Here is a 22,804-nt window from a genome sequence, read left to right as displayed (position 1 = left end):
AGTGTATATATATATATATATATATATATATATATATATATATATATATGTATGTGTGTGTGTGTGTGTGTGTGTGTGTGTGTGTGTGTGTGTGTGTGTGTGTAATTCAGTGATTCAAATAAATTCTTTGAGAAAGTACAAGCCTGTTTCATGCTGTAAGCAATCATCATAAAGAATTTATTTGAATCACTGAATTATTTTGCTCCTTATTTGTTGAGTATTTTTCCTACCATTGAGTGTTTCATTCTTTTAACGAAGTTATATATATGCAGCGATAACGCCTGTATACTGTTATCAATTTACTGAAAACTTCATTATAAATAAGCATGTCAAACATACTAAGTCAGCAGTGTGACATCTCCTTAGTATTAAGGTCAAATTAAAATGAGAAAGAAAAAATTGGCCCAGTTACATTGCTGTATCACTAATAGGAATGAAAAATATCAGATACTGACCATCCACAGTTTCATGGCTAAGTAAATAGAAGTGTCATAAGAGGTCAAAAACGAAAAACAAAGAGTGGCCAATAATAAGCATTGCTGACATTTATCGTCTTTCGTTTGACATAATTAACTGCTGAATGGAGTTTGTAACGTTTTTGATTAAAAAATAGAATTGATTAAAAAATAAAATACCCAATTACACCATTTGTTATTCATTAAGGCACCATATTCTGACCAGTAAACATAATAACAAAAATATATTAAAAAAAAGCAGTCAGTAACCTAATCAGTGCTCTCCAAATGTATCATTCTTCCTCTGGCATAGACACTTTTCTCTCTATAATCTCACTATTATTTACAACATTATTTGGACATTGGCTAGCATGCAGCCACACCTTAAGGTCCCACCTCTGTTGCCACGTGGGACATTCCCTTATGGGCGTTTTGACTTTACAAAGCTCCGTAAAGCTCTTTTGAAACGAGCCTCAACATTGGAAAAAACTGTTCATAACTGTTTCGGTGGCGTTTTGTTAAAAATTGTTTTGACTTGGTTCTTGTTTTATGTTTGTTCCCTGGGAGAGATATTTTTGTTGTACAAATCTAATGCCAGTAGAGACATCGGGAGAGGTTTATTTGTGGTAACTGATGTAGGAGACTATGAATAAGCAATCCTTAAAGTTATTTCAGTTAACGCGAATGGGATTTTAAACCCAGCTAAGAGAAGTCAAATACTGTCAAAAATGAAAAGGAAAAATGCACAGATAGTGCTCCTGCAAGAGATGCAGCTCACTTCATCAGAACATGAAAAACTAAAAAGAATGGGGTTTTTGAGGGTGTATTATTCATCCTATAAATCAGGTCATAGAAGAGGCGTATACATTTTAATATCACAAAAAGTGCCATTTGAACAACTTTCAGAGGCCTCGGACAAGGAAGGGAGGTATATGTATATTAGTCTCAGGAAAAATAGATGACACTATCATAACACTGGGTAGCATTTATGTCCCCCCTGGAAGAGATTTTGCTTTTTGCAGAAAAATATTTGATTTGATGATAGGGGCCACAGGAATTGTCATATGCGGTGGAGACTAGGGATGGGCAAACGATAAAATTTCCTTGATCGAGCATCGTGAAAATAAACGATCAATTATCGATTAATTGTTAATTACTTTTAATGAAAAAAAATGCCTAGGGCAGAAATATCAAAGAGAGCGTGTTTTTTCTCAATTAAATCTTTATTCATCAAAGGAGTTAACTTATAGTTTACTTATAATACAACCACAATGCTTTTAAACAAGGTAGTTAAAGCTTAACTGTTTAATTGTAAAAAACCGGCATATCACATTCCGTCACGACGCATAAAAAAGGCAGCCACAAGCCTGGCCGAGTCAAATCTCTTCACAAATTAAAGAGCCAATGCTGCTGCGCTCTTAAACACTATTGAGCCTCTTTGAGAAACAATCCCCCACAATATAAATTATATGTAGGCTATGTATAAAATATGCAAATTAAAAAATAAAATAGAAACATTAGGCCTACTTAGCGCTGACAGTTTTTCACAAAATGTAACTTTGAACGACTCCAATAGGCCTCCAGCTGAGAGAGGTAAAATAAAATAAATAACAGTTACTCACATAAAGGATAACTGTCAACAGTCCACTCTTAACAAATTCAAGTAATTGCAGCCTACTGGCTTTTTTGTTCAGGAAGATGAGCATGTTGACATGCTTAGGGGTGAGACGCGACTGAACGCAGCCTAGTGACTGTCAGTCCAGCCGCTGAAAACACTCGCTCCAAAGGGACCGAAGTTGCGGGGATGAAGAGGTATTTTCGTGCTAACTTCGCCAGCCTGGGGAACCTCCCTCCATTCACTTTCCACCAGTCTGTGGGGTTGCAATTCAGGGGTGGGGGAGTCTCCCTCAGAAAGTTCTGAACTACTTCAATGCCAATGTCGCGTGGAGTGGAGTACTGCTCCCTGAAAAGTAGTGCCATGGCAGACGCCGGCGCGGCTGCGGCTCCGGTAGCCACACTTCGCTTTACGCGCTTCATGTTGAAGGCTATTTTTACAATATGGTAGCGGGTTGGTACTAGCTCAGTTTTCGGTCTCCAGATATAAAAATTGCACCCCCGCCTGGTTAAGAGGTCTCAATACTGCCAGGCAGTGAAATTCATTCTTTCAACATTGCTGCCACGGCGTGAGATTCATTAATTCAACCTCTATTTGATATGGACGTTGATCGATAAAAAATCCATGTGATCGACTAATTTCCTAACGATCAATTATCGATTAATCATGCCCATCCCTAGTGGAGACTGGAACATAGTATGTCTCAACCCAAAACTAGATTCATCAAAAAACTCATCCACTACATGGGGGGGCATTGATCAGGTGTTCCCTGCACCTGATCAATGCCCCCATCTCCGATTCCATATTCTAGTTATTACATCTACAAACCCCAATTCCAATGAAGTTGGGATGTTGTGTAAAACGTGAATAAAAACAGAATACAATGATTTGCAAATCCATTGAATACACTACAAAGACAAGATATTTAATGTTCAAACTGATAAACTTTATTGTTATTTGCAAATATTCACTCATTTTGAATTTGATGCCTGCAACACGTTCCAAAGAAGCTGGGACAGGGAAAACAAAAGACTGGGAAACTTGGGGAATGCTCAAAAAACACCTGTTTGGACATTCCACAGGTGAACAGGTTAATTGGAAACAGGTGAGTGTCATGATTGGGTATAAAAGGAGCATCCCCGAAAGGTTCAGTCATTCACAAGCAAGGATGGGGCGAGGTTCACCACTTTGTGAACAACTGCGTGAGCAAATAGTCCAACAGTTTAAGAACAATGTTTCTCAATGTACAATTGCAAGGAATTTAGGGATTTTCTCATCTACAGTCCATAATATCATCAAAAGATTCAGAGAAGTCCGCGGTGGTGTAGCGGTCTAAGCATCAGCTTTATGTCGATGCAGCTGCTCACTGGGGACCGGGGTTCGCGCCCCGGTCTCGTCAGATCCGACTATGGCCAGACTCATTGAAGCAGCAATCATTGGCCAGGCTGTCTTCGGGAGGGGGGCGGAGTCGGCTTGTGTTCATCACATGAATGCGTCTATGTGTTTCGGAAAAAGCAGTGGTTCGGCCAAGATTCGCCTTGTCACGAAAGTGGGGAGACGTCTCCTTCGAGACTGCTGGCCGGAGAGATGCAGTTGGCGAACGCATGTAGTACAAGGGTAGGTGTTTGAACTAAAATAGGAATCGACTGGCCACTAAATTGGGAGAAAACGGGAAAAATCAGAAATAAATAATAATCAGAAAAGAAAAAGATTCAGAGAATCCAGAGAAATCTCTGGACGTAAGCGGCAAGGCTGAAACCCAACATTGAATGCCCGTGACCTTCGATCCCTCAGGTGGCAATGCATTAAAAAACGACATCATTCTGAAAAGGATATTACCACGTGGGCTCAGGAACACTTCGAAAAACCATCGTCAGTTAACACAGTTCGTCGCTAGATCTACAAGTGCAAGTTAAAACTCTACCATGCAAAGCGAAAGCCATATATCAACAACACCCAGAAACGCTGCCGGCTTCTCTGGGCCCGAGCTCATCTGAGATGGACTGATGCAAAGTGGAAAAGTGTGCTGTGGTCTGATGAGTCCACATTTCAAATTGTTTTTGGAAATCATGGACGTCGTGTCCTCCAGGCTAAAGAGGAAAAGGACCATCCAGATTGTTATCAGAGCAAAGTTCAAAAGCCAGCATCTGTGATGGTATGGGGGTGTGTTAGTGCCCATGGCATGGGTAACATGCACATCTGTGAAGGCACCATTAATGCTGAAAGGTACATACAGGTTTTGGAGCAACATATGCTGCCACCCAAGCGACGTCTTTTTCAGGGACGTCCCTGTTTATTTCAGCAAGACAATGCGAAGCCACATTCTGCACATGTTACAACAGCGTGGCTTCGTAGTAAAAGAGTGCGGGTACTAGACTGCCCTGCCTGCAGTCCAGACCTGTCTCCCATTGAAAATGTGTGGCGCATTATGAAGCGCAAAATATGACAACGGAGACCCCGGACTGTTGAGCAACTGAAGTCGTACATCAAGCAAGAATGGGAAAGAATTCTACTTACAAAGCTTCAACAATTAGTTTCCTCAGTTCCCAAACGCTTATCGGGTGTTGTTAAAAGGAAAGGTGATGTAACACAGTGGTAAACATGCCCCTGTCTCAGCTTTTTTGGAAAGTGATGCAGGCATCAAATTCAAAATGAGTGAATATTTGCAAAAAACAATAAAGTTTATCAGTTTGAACATTAACTATCTTGTCTTTGTAGTGTATTCAATTGAATATAGGTTGAAAAGGATTTGCAAATCATTGTATTCTGTTTTTATTCACGTTTTACACAACATCCCAACTTCATTGGAATTGGGGTTTGTACCTCTAGAGTGTCTCTAGGTGTCTGCTGAAAAAGATCATCATCATTATCATCGGTGATCACTCAGGTTCGCATAAGACTGTTCTCTTTTTAGGTCCTTGTGGGTATCCGTGCGGGAGGATGCCTGTGGGTGACAGCTTTTTACGTGGAATGGCTGATGATCCTGCAGCCACCACACGGTGCTCGGCAGGGGGTGGCCAGAGTCCAGTGACATGGAGAACCAAGACGATTGGGGACCACCCTCTGTTGCAGCCTCCATCTGCCTTCACTAGAATTGTCTCCCGCCAGTTCCACTGTTGAGGTCTTCGTTTGATCGCCGTACATCTGGACCCCCCCCCCTTGATCTATCCGCCTTGGGTGACCCTACCAGGAGTCAAACTCTGGATGGCATTGCTCTTGGGATCATTAGTACACGCAAGTTTCTCCACCATGACAAGGTGGCGATCCAGGAGAAGGACAAAAAAGACCAAACACACACACACATACACGCACATATATACTATCTCCCACACACCACCCCCTGTACAGATCTACTAACAGAAATCATTGCTGTTAATGGTCACTGGTTGTGTATTGATGTAGTACAATTGTGTCTTTCTCCATGTCTTACTTGCATGTTGAGAAGTTTGAGCACAGAGCCAGCCAAATGTCAATCACCTGGTAATATTTATGGACTGGAGGCAGAGCCCAGTGCAATTGTACAATGAGGGAAGGGAGGAAAAAAAAGGAGCATGAGAGAAAATGTTGATACTTTGTGTTTGTTCAACATGTTCTTAAAGGTGTTATCAGTTAAATGTTGACTCGGAAATGTTCCAGCTATATCAATTGCAAAACGAAAAAAAAATTACTTTGCCAAGGGCTGAGATTTCTGGCTTTAAAATCCTGCGCTCCAGCCCAGAATTTGTATTTTGACAAACAAACCAGCAGAGGGCGCCCCACCCTTTAAACCCGCGGTCAGGAACCTATGGCTCGCGAGTCATATATGGCTCTTCCAGTGACGGCATATGGCTCCCAGACAATTTTGAGTTGAAAAAAAAAAATCAGTTTGGAACTGATTTTAAAATACTTGTGATATTTCTTAATAATACTGTGTCATTTTAAAGTAAACAGAAATTAGTTTTGAAGATAAATTTCACGGGTCGGGAACCAATGGCTCGCGAGCATGTCCGGGTCATTGTAAAGGTGAAGAAATCAATTTTATCAGATAGCCAACTAGTTTATCCGCTTCAACCCTTGTAACGGAAAAGATGGCAAAAAGAAAAAAAGACGATGATTACCGTGCATTCCAGGCTGCGTGGACAGAGGAATTTGCATTTGTGGAGAGAGCAGGATCTGCGGTATGTCTAATATGCAATGATAAAATTGCATCGATGAAACGGTCAAATATAAAGCGGCACTTCGATACGCACCATGCTTCATTTGCATCGAAATATCCAGCGGGGGACAGCAGGAAAAGGGCAGGCGAGGAGCTACAGCGGAGAGTGCAGACGAGTCAGCAGCAACTACGTGTGTGGACCAAGCAAGGTGACGGGAATTCCGCTAGCTTTGCGGGTGCTTTGGCAATAGTAAGGAATGGAAAGTCATTCACAGATGGCGAGTATGCCAAAACAGTCATGCTTGATGTGGCCAATGAACTGTTTGATAACTTCCCAAATAAAGACAAGATAATCAAACGAATAAAAGACATGCCCCTGTCAGCAAGAACTGTGCACGATCATAGCATCATGAAGGCAAATCAAGTCGAGGAAACACAAATTAAGGACATAAACGCCGGGACATACTTTTCTCTTGCGTTAGATGAGTCAACAGACGTTAGCCATCTATCTCAGTGCAGTATAATTGCCAGGTATGCTGTAGGTGACACACTGCGTGAGGAAAGCTTGGCTGTTTTGCCAATGAAAGGGACAACAAGAGGAGAGGATTTATTCACGTCTTTCATGGAGTTTGCTAAAGAAAAAAAAACTACCGATGGATAAACTTATTTCTGTCTGTACTGATGGTGCACCCTGTATGTTGGGGAGGAACAAAGGATTTGTAGCGCTTCTCCGTGAACATGAAAAGAGAGCCATCCTAAGTTTTCATTGCATCCTGCACCAGGAGGCGCTTTGCGCTCACACGTGTGGCCAGGAGCTTGGTGAGGTGATGTCGCTGGTCATTCGAGTGGTCAACTTTATTGTTGCCCGAGCTTTAAATGATCGCCAGTTTAAAGCTCTGTTAGAAGAAGTTGGGAATCATTATCCTGGTCTGCTTTTACACAGCAACGTGCGTTGGTTATCAAGGGGGAAGGTGCTCAGCCGTTTTGCAGCTTGCCTGAGTGAAATCCGGACTTTTCTTGAAATGAAAGGCATCAAGCATCCTGAGCAAGACAACACTGACTGGCTCCTGCAGTTTCACTATCTCGTGGACATAACTGGCTATATGAACCAGCTCAATGTGAAAATGCAAGGTATTGGAAATACAATCTCATCCCTTCAACAAGCAGTGTTTGCATTTGAAAGCAAGCTGGAAGTCTTTCTCAGGGACATTGAAACAGGTCGTCTTCTGCACTTTGAAAGACTGCAACAATTTAGAGATGCATGCTTAGCAAGTGACTCCACTCAACATCTGGATCTCCAGCAGCTAGCTGGCTTTACGTCAAATCTCCTGCAGTCATTCAAAGCACGTTTTGGAGAATTTCGTGCGCGCACTGGTCTTTTCAAGTTCATCACTCATCCACATGAGTGTGCAGTGGACAAAATCGACCTGACATGCATCCCCGGGGTCTCTATCGTAGACTTTGAGCTGGAAGTTGCTGACCTGAAGGCATCAGACATGTGGATGAGCAAGTTCAAGTCACTTAATGGAGAGTTGGAAAGTCTTGTGTGACAGCGAGCAGAGCTGGCGAGGGAACACAAGTGGACAGAAATGAAAAATCTTCAACCTGAAGACCAGCTGATTCTTAAAACTTGGAACGAGCTTCCTGTGACATACCACACAATGCAGCGTGTGAGTATTGCCGTATTGACCATGTTTGGCTCTACATATGCATGTGAGCAGTCATTCTCGCATATGAGGAACATTTAAGACCAACCTACGCTCACGTTTAACTGATAGAAGCCTCAACGCCTGCATGAAGCTCAACCTCACCACATATGAACCAGACTACAAGGCCATCAGCAAAACCATGCAGCACCAGAAGTCACATTAAAAGTAAGACATATTTAATTTATTATACGTTAAAAATACTATATGGCTCTCAATTAAATATATTTAGAAATATTTGGCTTTAATGGCTCTCCCAGTCAAAAAGGTTCCTGACCCCTGCTTTAAACGCTATTGTTCTCCCATAAAACTGTGGGCCACACATTCATCTCACCGCGCGTTTCAAGTTGCAATATAGGAGGGTTTCTGTGCAACGTCATCACAGAGATGCGTGCACAACTAGGGGGCAGAAAGCAGCTACAGCGCAGATATTTTAACCAAGCTAGAGCTCAGATACAGCAGAGATGACATGCAGTTGTTGTCAGTATACTGCACAAACAGCCAAAAGGATGGGTGGAAAATGTTGAACCACTTTGGTAGCTCTCAAAAGATTATGCATCTCATTTTTTGAGAGCTATCAAAGCGGTTTTGCCCCCTGGCTGCGCGCGCACCCAGTAATGTTTGTAAACAGGAAACCCGTCTATTGAGGGGCCAGCAACGCTACCCTAAAGTATCCAAAAAGCATTGTCATCTGGCAAAAAATAAATAAATAGACAATAACCCATTAACACACACACACATATACACTCACCGGCCACTTTATTAGGCACACCTGTCCAACTGCTCGTTAATGCAAATTTCTAATCAGTCAATCACATGGCAGCAACTCAATGCATTTAGGCATGTAGACATGGTCAAGACGATCTGCTGCAGTTCAAACCGAGCATCAGAATGGGGGAGAAAGGTGATTTAAGTGACTTTGAACGTGGCATGGTTGTTGGTGCCAGATGGGCTGGTCTGAGTATTTCAGAAACTGCTGATCTACTGGGATTTTCACGCACAACCATCTCTAGGGTTTACAGAGAATGGCCCGAAAAAGAGAAAATATCCAGTGAGCGGCAGTTCTGTGGGCGAAAATGCCTTGTTGATGCCAGAGGTCAGAGGAGAATGGCCAGACTGGTTCGAGCTGATAGAAAGGCAACAGTAACTCAAACAACCACTCATTACAACAGAGGTATGCAGAAGAGCATCTCTGAACGCACAACACGTCGAACCTTGAGGCAGATGGGCTACAGCAGCAGAAGACCACACCGGGTGCCACTCCTGTCAGCTAAGAACAGGAAACTGAGGCTACAATTCGCACAGGCTCACCAAAATTGGACAATAGAAGATTGGAAAAACATTGCCTGGTCTGATGAGTCTCGATTTCTGCTGTGACATTCGGATGGTAGGGTCAGAATTTGGCGTCAACAACATGAAAGCATGGATCCATCCTGCCTTGTATCAACGGTTCAGGCTGCTGCTGGTGGTGTAATGGTGTGGGGGATATTTTCTTGGCACACATTGGGCCCCTTAGTACCAATTGAGCATCGTGTCAACGCCACAGCCTACCTGAGTATTGTTGCTGACCATGTCCATCCCTTTATGACCACAGTGTTCCCATCTTCTGATGGCTACTTCCAGCAGGATAACGTGCCATGTCATAAAGCTCGAATCATCTCAGACTGGTTTCTTGAACATGACAACGAGTTCACTGTACTCAAATGGCCTTCACAGTCACCAGATCTCAATCCAATAGAGCACCTTTGGGATGTGGTGGACCGGGAGATTCGCATCATGGATGTGCAGCTGACAAATCTGCAGCAACTGCGTGATGCTATCATGTCAATATGGACCAAACTCTCTGAGGAATGTTTCCAGTACCTTGTTGAATCTATGCCACGAAGGATTAAGGCAGTTCTGAAGGCAAAAGGGGGTCCAACCCGGTACTAGCAAGGTGTACCTAATAAAGTGGCCAGTGAGTGTATATATATAATTCTAAGTGTTTTAGAATAGAGTGGGAAATAACTGTATAGAGCGAGACCAGGATTATGATAGTAGTATTATATCTATTTAGTGGACAATAGGACACTAGCTATGAGTATACCCCCAAATAAAGCAAAACACAAAATACCTTTTGCTCAATATCACAAAGGTAACAATAGTGGTGGGCCCACACACTTTATAACACAAATAAAATAACCCCAAAAGCCGGCATAAACAAATAAACGTTACAGGCCTGGTCGTTGCTTGGGTGCGTGGTGACTCACTCAATAAAGCCGAATGAGACTGTACTTACGAATGTCCACGGGTGGTCGTGTGGGACAAGTAGTGCTGCCTTGTGGCCAGGAAAGCTCCGTACGTGCCCACGTAGCACAGAGCGGGAACGATGACCAAGATCCAGCGATGAACTGCCATATACGAAACTTAATTCGCAGTACGCGTAACCTGGTTGCTGTACTGCCGTATACTACGGCTCAGTCCCACGAGCTACCGGCTCGCCGAAACAAGGCAGAGTATTTACGATACAGATAAACTAACTTGCCAGCATATCTGACTAGCAAGACAACCGGTAATGGACACTGTTGTCAGCTAACTTACATATAAGCTAACTTGCTAGCATATCTGACTAGCAAGACACTCGTAAAAAACACTGTGGTCATACAGAAAATAAAACGTCTTTCAAACGTGCTATAAAATCGAGTCGACTCCTATATGTTGTCAGTAAGACCGCATTTCGAATGACAACGGGCGTCATTATTGTAGAGGTAAGATTAGCCTAACTACCCAAGCTAATTGGAAGCAATCGGCTAACGTAAACTGATTGAGCTAGCAAACGAAGTTAACAGTGAGAATTTACGTACACAACCTCAAACTTCTGAATATAATCTGACTCAACATACCTTGCAATTTACACGTTTGATCAAACGTATAAGAGTCGACTCTAACAAGTATATAATTAAAGCCGAATACAGGATAATGCTGAGGAGACTGCAAACAGTGGAACGCCACTTGACTTCAGACCTTCACTCACCCCGCCCCCCATCAAATCACAATAAAGATTTGCCCTTACTGACATTTGACATTAACCAATAAAACACTCTTACACAATAGGTTGTACACTCGCTTGCCCCGTGTGTGTCCATGTACGTTCCAACCAAACTTGATTTTTTTTCTTTCTTCTTTTTTAGGGCAGACGGGATGCGAACCTCAGACATTAGCAAATCCCTAACGACACAGTAAAACTACATGCATTTAACAACTGTACTAAGCCCAATCTTTTTTCACCCGGGCTACAGTTGTGACTACAAAGGGGTCGATGCCAAGGTGACTCTGCTACTGTTGGACAGCTAAGCATAGAGCCATGTGTGCTAAGTTATCAATATTGTACGTTGTTTTACATGATTACCTCTTCACTAAACAGTTCTGTGAGATTTCTGCATTAGGTAGCTTGCAAGATCGTGATTTGTTATTTGCGTTACCTTTATCACCTGTGGGCCTACGTCGCTCAAGGGAACGGTTGCCAATGTTGAAATTCCTACTGGTCGCGAAGGTCTCTGATGTTGGTCAATAAGGAAACATTTTACAGACTGCACCTTTAATATGCAAAATGTATTAAAGTTTACGGTGGGGCAAGACCAAAATTCTTCTCATTTTGGAATTGTTCTGGGTTATGTTTTTGCTGTGTTTTTTTTTTCAACGCAGCTGTTAAGTGGTGTGAAGTGTGGGTGAAACAACATATGGTTGTTGCATAATGTCTGAATTTGACAGAGGGGAAAGTACTCAAAATGTGTAAAAGACAATCTGTTTTTATCAGAAATTTGACTTTTTCACAAGGTAAAAACAGATCACTTGGTGTTATCGCTTTTTCTTGTATGACAAATCATATGAAAACCCTTTGTCTCCCGTGAGCATTTTTGTGTACGTCTTCCTCTATGTCACACTCTCTTAGATAGTGTTATTGCTCTCTGAAAGGACATTTCTCCTCACGAGTACCGAATTACATACAAATCGACACAGACTTGTTTTTCTGACTTAATACAAAATATTGTTGCAGCACACTATTTCACACACAAACATACTTTCACATCTGGGTGCTGGACAACTCCACTGTTCTTCTACTGTTTGAAGCGCAGGCTGAATTATTCAATCTGGCTACTTTGTTGCCCCAAGCTTGCTTCTCTAACTTTAAGGCAACAACTGCCTCCTCTCCACCTGTCACTTTGCTGATTTTGAGATGTGTCTTCCTCCACTCCTGTCTGATCCCGCTCCTCTCTATTTCCATCTCTCCTCTGCTTCCCTGTTCTCTCTTCAGTAAATAAGATGTGGAGCAAAGATCTGGTTATCAACACGAGGCTGGTTATGATCCTGTAATGCCAAAACACCCACGCATGCGCCACACTACATCAGGTCTACACACACATACACACACAAAAAAACACATGTGCCGAAATACATACAGGTATACACACTGGCACTCACAGGTAACACTGTTTGGATTATTTACTTTTTATTTTTTTCCCTCTTTTTCTCCCTAGTTGTACTTGGCCAATTACCCCACTCTTCTGAGCCGTCCCAGTCACTGATCTACCCCTGCTGCTGATCTGGGGAGGGCTGCAGACTACCACATGCCTCCTCCGATACATGTGGAGTCGCCAGCCGCTTCTTTTCACCTGACAGTGAGGAGTTTTGCCAGGAGGACGTAGTGCGTGGGAGGATCACGCTATTCCCCCCGGTCACCCCCCCAAACTGGCACCCCGACCGATTAGAGGAGGCGCTAGTGCAGCGACCAGGGCACATACCCACATCCGGCTTCCCACCTGCAGACACAGCCAATTGTGTCTGTAGAGATGCCCGACCAAGCCCGAGGTAACACAGGGACTCGAGCCGACGATCTCCTTGTTGACAGGCAACGGAATAGACCGCTATGCCCTTGGATTATTTACTTTTGAACACTACAGCATATTCACACACTTTATCTCTTCCACACACACACAAATACACACATCTCACTTGGGCCCGAGAGGCTGTTAGACTGCATTATATTGGCACAAAACATCCATTTGACTTCATGTATACTATACTGTTCGTTCTCCGAGGAGTAACTGCACTACTTGACGCTGTATCATAATGAGCTGGATGGCTTTACAACCATATTAAAGTAAACATCCTCCAGCTTCTTATGCACGCACTAACACAAACAAATAACAGTATTTCATTTCCAAGGTAACATAAACACACACATATACATTCACTCATATTCAAACATAACAGTGTCTAAGCCGAGTCACTTCCTGATTATTCTTAGTTTTACTCAGTCACTTATTCCATTCAGTGACTTATAACGTCACACAATCAAACATGCAAACACCATGATGCCAAACAAAACAAAACTTTTGATTGATTTTTATGTGCCTCATGGTATAGAACTAAGCAGCATTGTGATTAAGTGCGAGAGAAAGTTAAACTTAGAACAAGATGACATGATTTTTGTTTTCTTTAAATTGCTTTTGCCTCTTATAGTAGTTGTGTTTATGAAGTTACTTTGGTTTTACGGTTGCTAATTGACCTTTTTCCCCCAAATATTTGTGCTCCATTTCTTTCGAATACAAAAAATAAATAAGTAAATAAGTAAACCACCGTCATAACTGAGCTCTCTATAATTACGTGACCCATACACCAATATGAGTCATGGAAAACTGAGCAGCGATGAGATGAGATCAGAGCAAGCTGCTCACTTCACACTGTAGGATTATTTTCCTGGAGAGTCATTCATCACCCTAGATCATCTGCTATGATCTGTTTATGGCGCACATCTGCTCAGTTGACTATTTATAGGGGAGCCAAGCATGAAACACTCTCTCTACCACACACGCACACGCACACACACACACACAAACAAAAATATTACTCCAGTTAATTTATAATAATCAAAGAAGGTTGAATCAGTTCATCTGCATACAGTGTTTATTGACAGATAAGTTTCATCACTCATCTAAGCGACCTCTTCAGTTTAAACTGATTGCAGGTATCCCCACCCTTATAAACAATACAGTTGTGTAACGACCAAAACCAACGACCAGTTTCACATGCAAATATGGGTGTGACCATTAACTAGTTTCAATGGCCATGTGTACTATTCTGTGATTGCAAACATTCCCAAATCCTCTGTGAATAGTAGACATGGCCATGGAAACTCTAGTTAATGGTCACACCCGAAACTGGTTGGTGGTTTCAGTCGTTATGCAACTGTACCGTTTGTAAGGGGTGGGGATACCTGCAGTCAGTTTAGACTGAAGAGGTCACTTAGTTGAGCGATGCAACGTATCTGTCAGTAAACGTTGTATCCAGATGAACTGATTCAACCTTCTTTGATTTTCTTACCTGGATTATTGAGCATGCATCAAGACACTTGAGAATAATGTTTACTCAAATGGAAGTAAAAGTACTCTAAAAAAATAACTAGCTTTGTAAAGCACTTTGTAACATTGTTAAGTGCTATATAAATAAACTTTATTATTTGTATTATCAATTATTATTATTATTAGAGTAAAAAAATCTCATAAAAAATACTAGAGATTAACTTCATCAAATGCCATTTAGTTTATCAGTTTGAACATTAAATATCTTGTCTTTGTATTATATTCAATTGAATATTGTTACGGCCCGCCCAGCCGTGCCCCCTTCCCAACGTGATCTCGCTGGTACGGCCGGGACCTCTGAGCGCGCGGCCAGGGAGCTGCGCGCTTGGCAACGGGAACAAGCCAGGCGCGCTCCGTCTTACACCTGTGCCTCCCTCCCTGCGCATCCTCTCCGAGTTATCTCAGCCCTTGGATTTACTACTTTCTCTGTGGAGTTTTTTCCTGTGCTATTATTCTGCCGCGTTCCCAATTTGGATTACCAGTGAGTTTTCTTGGATTTCCTGTTTTCTAAGTTGCTCCTTGTCCTCCTGTGTTGACCTTCATTCTGAACTATTTATAAACTACGCCGGTTTTCAGCTAACTCTTTCTCTGCTTGGTGTCGTGCGCTTGGGGTCTTCCACAAACCCTAACAGTACGAACTTGCCATGATGACCCCAGCTGGCACAGAGAGCGTACCGACCAGTCCGGTTCAAGCAGCTCTCATCAAGCAGATCCAACTGACCAACTCCCACTCCCAGCGGCTAGAGGCGGCCTCTGTTGCTGTGAGGGATCTTCGGGCTCAGGTCTAGCCCCTCCAGGCCTCTGTGGACAACCTAACGAGCCAGCAGGTGGCGTTGGCGAGCCAACAAGCAGAGATCCTGCAGCAGTTGCAGACCATCACGGTGGCTCTCACCACCCAGCCGCGGGGCCAGCCTGCCCCTGGAGACGTGGGTAACCCGCCCCCTGGGCCCGCTGCTCCAGTTAACCCTGTGGGGCTCAACCCAGTTCCCCGGGAGCCCTGCCTCCCCAGTCCACGACCATTTGATGGCAACTTCGAGACCTGTGCCACGTTCATCATGCAGTGTGAGCGGGTCTTCACGCACCAGCCTAGCATGTTCACGTCTGATGCTGCCCGTGTCGCTTACGTGACCAACCTGCTCATTGGTCAAGCAGCTCAGTGGGCCACTGCTTCCTGGTCCATGGACGCCAGTTTCTGCCTCACCTACGGGGACTTTGTGGCGGAACTACGGAAGGTATTCCACCATCCGGTCTGTGGCCAGGACCCTGGTGCTGGGCTGTGCAGTACCCAGCAGGGCAGTGGCAGTGTCCCGGACTACTCAGTTGAGTTCAGGCTGGCCGCAGCTGAGAGCGGCTGGAATGACCGGTCACTTCGGGTCACCTTCCAAAGAGGTCTCAGCGAGGCTGTCAAGGACCAGCTAGCCACCCGGGAGGAGCCCACCTCCCTCGATGACCTGATCATGCTCGCCATCCGCACCGATGGATCCCTCCGGGAGAGGAGGCGCGAGCGAGCCCTGCTTGGATCCCTGCCTCTTCCCCAGTCGTCCAGCACTCCTGACATTACCCCTATCCTGCTCGCCCCACTTTCCCTGTGGCCGTTTCTCCCTCCGCACCCCAGACCACGACGGGGGAGGAACCTATGCGGCTGGGGTGCCTGCGCCTTAGTCCGGCCGAATGGGAGGCCCGTTTCAAGGCAGGTCAATGCCTCTACTACGGTCAGAAGGGACATCTGATCAGCAGTTGTCCCACTCGGCCAAGAAGACTAGTGAGCCGCCTTTCCTGTTCCCGCCGCCCTACCCCACAGAACCATCTGGTTAGCGTTACCCTGGCCTGGGCTGACCAGCGGCTCACGGTGGGTACACTCCTCGACTCGGGAGCTGATGAGTGTTTCTTGGACTCGGAGTTTGCCGCCCAGACTAACATCCCGCTAGAGACAATGGAGAGGCCCATGGAGGCGTTCGCGCTGGATGAGCGCTGCCTGGCCAGCGTCACCCAATGCACCCACCCCGTCTCTCTCACCATAGCAGGGAACCATGTTGAGAAGCTTCGGTTCTTCATCATCCAGTCCCAGTTAGTTCCTGTGATCCTAGGACACCCCTGGTTCGTGCAGCATGAGCCACACATCGCCTGGGCCTCCGGTACCATCATGGAGTGGCGCTCCTCCTGTCATGCCCAATGTCTCCAGGCTGCCCCCGGCCCATCCCCCCACGTGCCCCTAGTGCCCCTCCTCCCGACCTCTGCTCTGTTCCCCCTGAGTACCATGATCTCGGTGAGGTTTTCAGCAAGACCAGAACCTAATCCCTTCCTCCTCATCAGCTTTATGACTGTGCTATCTACCTCCGCTCTGGGACACCCCTTCCCAGCAGTCGTCTGTACAGTCTGACCCCGAGAAAGCTGCGATGGACGAGTACATCTCCGAGTCCTTGGCAGCGGGGCTCATTCGGACCTCGTCCTCCCAGGTGGCAGCTTAATTCTTTTTCGTGAAGAAGGACAGGGGCCTCCGACCCTGCATTGACTATCACCAACTCAATGAGATAACCATCAGGAACAAGTATCCCCTTCCCCTCATAAGTTCCACCCTTGAGACCCTCACCCAGGCTACTGTCTTCACTAAGCTGGACCTCTGGTGTGCCTATCATCTGGACCGGATCCGGAAAGGAGACGAGTGGAAGACTGCCTTTAAGACGCCCCGGGGTCATTATGAGTACCTGGTCATGCTGTTTGGCCTCACCAACGCCCTGGCGGTATTCCAGGCTCTCATGAATGACATTCTCCACGACATTTTCAACGAGTTTGTGGTGGTCTACCTCGATGACATCTTCATCTTCTCCAGGACCCTCGAGGAACATGTCCAGCATGTCCACCGGTTACTCAAACGTCTCCTCCGGAACCGGCTCTTCGTCAAGGCAGAGAAGTGCCGGTTCCATTCCCCTTCTGTTGACTACCTGGGCTTCATCGTTGAGAAGGGACAGACCCCAGCCGACTCCTGCAAGATCCAGGCTGTGGTGGACTTGCCCGATCTCACATCCCGGAAGGAATTGCAGAGCTTTCTCGGCTTTGCGAACTTCTACAGGAGGTTCATCAGGAGCTACAGCCGCGTGGTAGAACCTTTCACCAGGCTGACCTCCCCCTCCCAGCTGTTCATCTGGTCCCCGGCTGCCCGCTCTGCATTCCAGTCCCTCAAGGAGAGGTTGACCAGCGCCCCGGTCCTACTCCACCCTGACCCCAAGAGGCAGTTCATCGTGGAGGTGGACGCTTCGGACACCGGGTTGGGGGCTGTCCTCTCCCAGCGGTCAGCGTCTGACCAGCAGGTCCATCCATGCGCCTTCTTCTCTCGCCGGTTCCTCCCCGCTGAGGAGAACTACGATATCGGGAACCGGGAGCTGCTGGCAGTGGTGGCTGCTCTGGAGGAGTGGCGCCATTGGCTGGAGGGGGCGGAACAGCCGTTCACCATCTGGACTGACCATAAGAACTTGACGTTCATCCGAGCGACCAAGCGTCTCAATGTTCGGCAGGCACGGTGGACCAGCTTCCTCAGTCGGTTTGACTTCACGCTGACTTATCGCCCTGGGTCCCGCAACACGAAGGTAGACTCCCTGTACCGACAACACACGAGGAGGGAGCCAGCTACAGAGACGCTGGCTCCCATCCTTCCTGAGGCCAGGGTGGTTGGCGTGGTTACCTGGGGCATCGAGACCGTGGTCAGGCAGGCGTTGCGCTCCCATCCTGCCCCGAGTCACGTGCCTCCATGCCGTATGTTTATCCCTGACTCAGTCCGGTCCCGGGTTCTTCAGTGGGGCCATGCCAGTCAATTTGGTTGCCACCCGGGTGTCCACTGCACCTTCACCTTCCTGGCTCGGCGTTTCTGGTGGCCCACCATGAAGGACAACGTCAGAGACTTCGTAAAGGCCTGCTCCATCTGTGCTCGCAGCAAGGCCTCTCACCAAGCACCCGCGGGTCTGCTGCAGCCCCTCCCAACTCCAAGTCGGCCCTGGTCCCATGTGGCGTTGGATTTCGTCTCTGGCCTGCCTCCCTTCCAGGGTAACACTGTGATCCTGACAGTGGTGGACCGCTTCACGAAGGGAGTGCACCTGGTGGCCCTCCCCAAACTCCCATTGGCTTCTGAGACGGCGGACCTCCTGACAAGCCACGTGTTCCGTCTCCACGGCCTTCCCCTGTACATCGTCTCGGACCGAGGGCCCCAGTTCGTCTCTCAGGTATGGAGGGCCTTTTGTAAGGGGTTGGGTGCCTCTGTTAGCCTCTCCTCTGGATATCACCCACAGACCAATGGGCAGACGGAGAGGATGAACCAGAGCGTGGAGTCTGCCCTCCGGTGCGTTGCCGCCAAGAAGCTCAGCTCCTGGAGCCGGTTCCTCCCCTGGGTCGAGTATGCCATCAACTCCCTGGTCAGCTCTGCCACCGGCCTCTCACCTTTTGACCTGTCCCTGGGCTACCAGCCACCTCTCTTTGCTGAGCAGGAGTCAGAAGTGGCAGTTCCCTCCGTGCAGACCCATCTGAACTGGTGGCGTCGCATCTGGGAGGTGACCAGAGCTGCTCTGGGCAGCTGAGCACGCCAGTCGGGGAGCCAACCGACGCCAATCCCCAGCGCCTACTTACCACCCAGGCAAAAGGGTGTGGCTGTCCTCGAAGGACCTCCTGCTTCAGTCCACTGTGAAGAAGCTGAACCCCCGGTTCGTCGGGCCCTTTGAGATCAGGAAGATGCTCAGTCCTGCGGCGGCGAGTCTGAAGCTTCCGGCTTCCATGAAGATCCATCCGGTTTTTCATGTGTCTCGGGTTAAGCCTGTCTCCCACAGTCCTCTGATGCCTCCGGCCCCAGCTCCGCCTCCCCCCGAGATCGTGGATGGGCACCCCCAGTGGAAGGTCCGCTGGCTGATGGACGTCCGGCGCCGAGGACGGGGGTTCCAGTATTTGGTGGACTGGGAAGGCTACGGTCCGGAGGAACGTAGTTGGGTCTCCCGCCAGCTCATCCTGGACCCCGGGCTGCTCACCGAGTTTTATCGCTCCCATCCCGACAAGCCTGGCAAGTCGCCTAGTGGCTCCCGTGGAGGAGGGGGTACTGTTACGGCCCACCCAGCCGTGCCCCCTTCCCAACATGATCTCGCTGGTACGCCCGGGACCTCTGAGCACGCGGCCAAGGAGCTGCGCGCTTGGCAACGGGAATGAGCCAGGCGCGCTCCGTCTCACACCTGAAACTTGTCGGCTCATCCCGCACCTGCAACTAATCAGCTCGTCAAGGCTGGGCTTAAGTTTGCTGGTCTCCCAGAGCTCGTTGCAAGTTCGTGCCGTAACCTCCTCGTTGAAGTGGTTACTCTTCCCTCCCTGTGCATCCTCTCCGAGTTATCTCAGCCCTTGGATTTACTACTTTCTCTGTGGAGTTTTTTCCTGTGCTATTATTCGGCCACGTTCCCAATTTGGATTACCAGTGAATTTTCTTGGACTTCCTGTTTTCTAAGTTGCTCCTTGTCCTCCTGTGTTGACCTTCGTTCTGAACTATTTATAAATTACGCCGGTTTTCGGCTAACTCTTTCTCTGCCTGGTATCGTGCGCTTGGGGTCTTCCACAAACCCTAACAAATATAGGTCGAAAAGGATTTGCAAATCATTGTATTCTGTTTTTATTTACGCTTTACACAACGTCCCAACTCATTGGAATTGAGGTTTGTAAAAAGCTGTCACACACAGGCGTCATTCTATTATGCAGCTCCAGGATCGGCCTCTACACCCACCTGAAGACCCGAAGGGACCCAGAGGGAGGACGGTCATACTCGACCCCAAGTGACCGCTGATGATGATGTTGATGACTATTATTATAATTATTATTATTGGTATTATGTGTAAGGTTACATTAGGCTGTAGTAAAGCATACTGCACTTCTTATTAAAAGAAAATCCAAACCTCAAAAGTGAATACATGCCTCCTTCAGCTTCGACGTGACGCCGTATGCTATAAGAACACAAAGATAACATAAGTTAGTCGGCTAAATAGACTAAAACAACATTAACAATATGTTTTAATGTTACTTCCATCTATGTCAGCTATCAATAGCTATCCAGACTATCTAACGCTAGCTAACATTGCTGCTTAGCTAGCTAGTTAATTTAGCTAACAGCTAGCTAACGAATGTGTTTATGTTAGCTAACTATTCTAATAAATCAACTGCCTAAGCTAACAGTACATTATTACACTCTACTAATTAGCCAGCTAACGCAATTTAGCACTTAACAATTGCCCTAACTTGTGGAAGTTCTTCGTAGGGTCGCTGTGGTAGATTCCACTGTACGGGGTAATAATTCAAGAGACCTCGGCTCGCAGACGTCCAGCAGCACAGGCGCGAGTAAGTGTGCACCAGTGATAAGCAGTAGTAGCGATCCCGCCAGAAATTCAAGAACCAATTGGAATGTCTAATATTGTGTTTTCAAAAATAAACCGCAAATGAAGATTTTACTTTAGTATTTACAGCCAATAGTGACCTGACATGATTTTTTAGTAAACAGATGGGTAAAAAAAAAGAAAAAAAAAAGTTGTAAACAATTTAACATTAGTCACTTATCTGCCGGGATTTTAAATATTAACAAGTGGCAGCCCGGCCACTTAACCTGCTTGTCCCAGGTGCACGGGTTACCGATTTGTCCACCCCTGACTACCCTCAAACTACTGCCCCAACACACAACAGCAAATAGGAGAGCACTCGCCAACACAGACTCAAACCACATCCTGAGCATTGTCTGGCAGATTTTGAAGGACCTCAGCCTCCTCAAAAAGTAGAGACGGCTCTGTCCCTTCTTGTAGAGAGTATCAGTTACACACACACACACACACACACAAACACACACGCATTATATATACATATATACATACACACACACACACACACACACACACACTTGCTTGCTTGCTGGTTGTCCATCGTGCCCGATGATTACCATCTTCTTCTATTTGCGGGTCCTTTGAGGACTCAGATAGCAGAAGATACCTGCGCAGAGATGGTTTTTAAAGTGGCATGGGGGGTGCGCTTCTCCCAACGCCACATGACTTGATTGTAGAGGAGATGGTTCCGATGGCAAGGGGGATCCCTAGACGACCGGCACCTCCACACAACTGCAGGGGGCTGCCGGAAATCCAGTTTTTCGGAAACCGCCTCGAAGCGTACCGCCACAGCTTGCTTTTCTGTTGGGGTAAGCTCCCTTAGCCTTATGTCTTCCCAGACTCACCCACAAGGCAGCAGGGCAGTGGTTGATAGGTGCCAGGGCATGTCCACCAGGGTGGGCCTGCACACCATATCTCTGGGGCCCACTGCTGCTCCGAGATCCCCTGCCAAGTTAGCCTGGGGCCGCAAGACCCCAGTTACCACGTGTGGCCATGGGGAGGCCTGGCAGGAGTCTTGGTGAAGGAGAGGCTATGTACTAGCAAGGGAAGGCTTACACGCTAGGATGCTTCCCTATTCGCCACAAAGGCTAGCCAGCGGCAGCAAGCTAAGGGCAGGAAGGACACAAGCAGGTTGGAAGAACACATGCACCTTCCGTCCAACTACACACTGCTGCACTAGACGCATCACTACACCCTGTGTGTATGTACACACACACACACACACACACACATATATATATATATATATATACACACTCACCGGCCACTTTATTAGGCACACCTGTCCAACTGCTCGTTAACGCAAATTTCTCATCAGCCAATCACATGGCAGCAACTCAATGCATTTAGGCATGCAGACATGGTCAAGACGATCTGCTGCAGTTCAAACTGAGCATCAGAATGGGGAAGAAAGGTGATTTAAGTGACTTTGAACGTGGCATGGTTGTTGGTGCCAGACGGGCTGGTCTGAGTATTTCAGAAACTGCTGATCTACTGGGATTTTCATGCACAACCATCTCTAGGGTTTACAGAGAATGGTCCGAAAAAGAGAAAATATCCAGTGAGCGGCAGTTCTGTGGGCGAAAATGCCTTGTTGATGCCAGAGGTCAGAGGAGAATGGCCAGACTGGTTCGAGCGGATAGAAAGGCAACAGTAACTCAAATAACCACTCATTAAACCGAGGTATGCAGAAGAGCATCTCTGAACGCACAACACGTCGAACCTTGAGGCAGATGGGCTACAGCAGCAGAAGACCACTCCGGGTGCCACTCCTGTCAGCTAAGAACAGGAAACTGAGGCTACAATTCGCACAGGCTCACCAAAATTGGACAATAGAAGATTGGAAAAACGTTGCCTGGTCTGATGAGTCTCGATTTCTGCTGCGACTTTCGGATGGTAGGGTCAGAATTTGGTGTCAACAACATGAAAGCATGGATCCATCCTGCCTTGTATCAACGGTTCAGTCTGGTGGTGGTGGTGTAATGGTGTGGGGGATATTTTCTTGGCACACTTTGGGCCCCTTAGTACCAACTGAGCATCGTGTCAACGCCACAGCCTACCTGAGTATTGTTGCTGACCATGTCCATCCCTTTATGACCACAGTGTTCC

This window comes from Lampris incognitus, chromosome 7 (genome assembly GCF_029633865.1).
Source record: "Lampris incognitus isolate fLamInc1 chromosome 7, fLamInc1.hap2, whole genome shotgun sequence".
In the NCBI taxonomy this organism is placed as follows: Eukaryota; Metazoa; Chordata; class Actinopteri; order Lampriformes; family Lampridae; genus Lampris; species Lampris incognitus.
This window is presented reverse-complemented; position numbering follows the sequence as displayed.